This window comes from Echinops telfairi, unplaced genomic scaffold (assembly GCF_000313985.2).
Source record: "Echinops telfairi isolate 266 unplaced genomic scaffold, ASM31398v2 ScPeMD7_7412;HRSCAF=8450, whole genome shotgun sequence".
Taxonomy (NCBI): Eukaryota; Metazoa; Chordata; class Mammalia; order Afrosoricida; family Tenrecidae; genus Echinops; species Echinops telfairi.
In genome coordinates, this window is record NW_022111312.1 from 11,960,838 (window position 1) to 11,963,597 (window position 2,760).

The 2,760-nt window shown below is 45.9% G+C and overlaps 1 pseudogene; it reads left to right on the top strand.

Moving 5' to 3' along the window:
* Positions 1–1,565: 1,565 nt before the first annotated feature.
* Positions 1,566–2,235, top strand: LOC101639662 (annotated as a pseudogene).
* The last annotated feature ends 525 nt before the right edge of the window (positions 2,236–2,760 follow it).

The following is a 2,760-nucleotide window of genomic DNA, read 5'->3' on the forward strand; positions in this document are numbered from 1 at the left end:
CTCTCTCTAAATGGGAAGGAGTGGAAAAAAAGCAAGACTTCCTCACATGCGCTTCATGCAGCATGTGAATTAGTGATTAATGAGCAAATAATCCTCCATTTCTCATTCAGTCATTCAACAAATATGGAGGCCAGTTAGGCCCCAGGCACTGAGCTGGGGCTGCGAAGACTGCATGGATAAGAATGATCGTCATAATAGTTACCATTTGTTGATTATCACTCTTAATAAATATTTCAATTCATAACAATTCACTTAATTGTGTCCATGTTTCAGTCCCTGGTGATCAGTCCATCTAGAAAGATTTGGTGCCGCGTTGGTAACCTCTACAAGAGGGCTGGGGGGAGGTGGGAATGACAGAGATGAACAAATGGACCCAGAGGGGTCTTCACAAGAGCACCCATGAGCTACCAATCCTACTGCCACTTAAAGCGAGGATTCTTCACCTGGGCATATGAGCATGTTGGGCAGGATCATTCTTGGTTGTGGGGGCGCTGCTCTGGGCCCAACAGAACTCAAATTCATAAAAGAGACCTCGTTTGTTGGTCCGCTAGAGACTGGTGGGACCCCCAAGAGGAACTGAATTCAGCCTTGTGAATAATCACCCACTTACGATCAAAAGGGCAGCATTGACCCAAAGACACAGAACAGAAGGTTAGGAAAGGAGAAATGAAACAGAAATAACCGGGAAGAGGATGGATAAAGGAAGGCTTGCAATGGGATGAGTTAAATCAGAGTGTGTATACATTGTGGAGTGTAAAACTATGATTGGCTCTGTAAATCTTCACCTAATTCATAATAAACAGCTAAAACCAACCACCACCCTATATCTTTACCAATAAGTGAGTATGAGTCTCGGTGGCTGTAGACTTCAGAGTCAGCTTCCTTCATAACACAGAAGTCCTCTGGCTTGGTTCTGAGCCCCCCAAGAAGCGGGGACCAGGATGGGCTCAGACACGCAAGACAGGCATGGAGGCAATGCTTGTGCTGTCCCAGATGAAGGGAAGGGGGCTGGAGTGGGCAGGGAGAGTCCTCAGACGGTGATGAGGGTCTGGTATCTGTGTGAGGAGAGGTGGGGGGTTGGGAGGGGGCAGTGGAGGGACCCTGTAGGAAGAGCCTCGAGTGCCTGCAGTTCCAAGAGAGCCTTGCCAGGCCGAGCTCCTGAGCCAAAGTGGCACAGGAAGGGCATCCACTGCCCAGAGGAAGGGTGGCTTTGCCACAGCCATGATGGATGCAGAGGGACGGCAGCCCGGGCCATCAGTCAGCCGTGCTTTCCACAGCAGCCTCCCAGGGGCCGTCGGAGCAGTTCATCCCCAGTGACTGCCACCCCCTGGGAGAAGTGCTGTCTGTAACGATGTTCTTCTAGAGGACTGACGTGAACATCCTATGGCTTCAGAGATCTCCCTTTTCCGAAGATGGCAGTCCGTCTGTACAAACGCTCTGGAGCTGGAGACAGGGAGTGCTCGGAGGACCACTCTTGAGTGAAAGTTTGTCCTGCAGGCGTGGCCACTCAGACAAAGAAGAAGGCTCGATTCCTTCTATAAAACATGGGCTGGGTGGGCCCGGCCATGGCGCTGCAGCTCACCCGGGAGCAAAGCATCACCCTCCTCGGGAGCACTGAGATCATTGCCGAGTTCTTCTCAATTGGCATTAACAGCATTTTATATCAGCGTGGCATATATCCATCTGAAACCTTTACTTGAGTACAAAAACATGGACTCATTTTGCTTGTGACTACTGCTCCTGAGCTCATAAAATACCTAAATAATGTGGTGGACCAGCTGAAAGATTGGTTGTACAAATGTTCAGTTCAGAGGCTGGTGGTGGTCCATCTCAGATATTGAAAGTGGTGAGGTCCTTGAAAGACGGCAGTTTGATACTGAGTGTGACAAGACCGCACAAGATGACAGTGCACCCAGAGAAAGCTATCCAAGATGAAATTTGTTCAGTGATAAGACAGAACACAGCAACATTCACATTTTTGCCACTGCTGGAAGTTTCGTGTTCATTTGCTCTGCTGATTTATACAGATAAAGATTTGGTTGTACCTGAAAAGTGGGAAGAATCAGGACCACAGTTCATTACCAATTCTGAGGAAGTTCGTCTTCGTTCATTCACTACTACAATCCACAAAGTGAACAGCATGGTGGCCGACAAAATTCCTGTCAATGACTGAGGGATGGGATGAGAAAAATAATGTTTTTGCATTTCTCAAATGTGTTTTCCTGAAACTAAATCAACTACAAGCTGATGTGCTTTATTTCTTTGGTTGATTTTTTTTAAATCGTTTTATTAGGGGCTCATACAACTCTTATCACAATCCATACATACATCAATTGTGTAAAGCACATTTGTACATTCATAGCCCTCATCATTCTCAAAACATTTCCTCTCCACTTAAGCCCCGGCATTAGGTCCTCATTTTTCCCCTCCCTCCCCGCTCCACTCATTGGTTGATTTTTAAGATGGGGGAAACATACTCTACTGAATTTAATTTTCTTTGCGCCTGTTTAACATTACATGGACTTGACATCATGAATTCAAGAAGATTATGCTATTTCCGTGTTAGTGTGTTTGGCCGAAAAGAGCTTTTTTGCACGTTGTTCTAGAGGGGGCTAGCAGATTTCATCAACATTGTAATGTCCATTAACTGTAGTTGGGAAAACTTTTACTGTAAAGCTAAAAGACCTTCCTACATCAGACATTTTGAGTCAGAATAATGGTAGGTTGAGGTTTAGTTAAAATTACAGTTAAAAAAAGTGA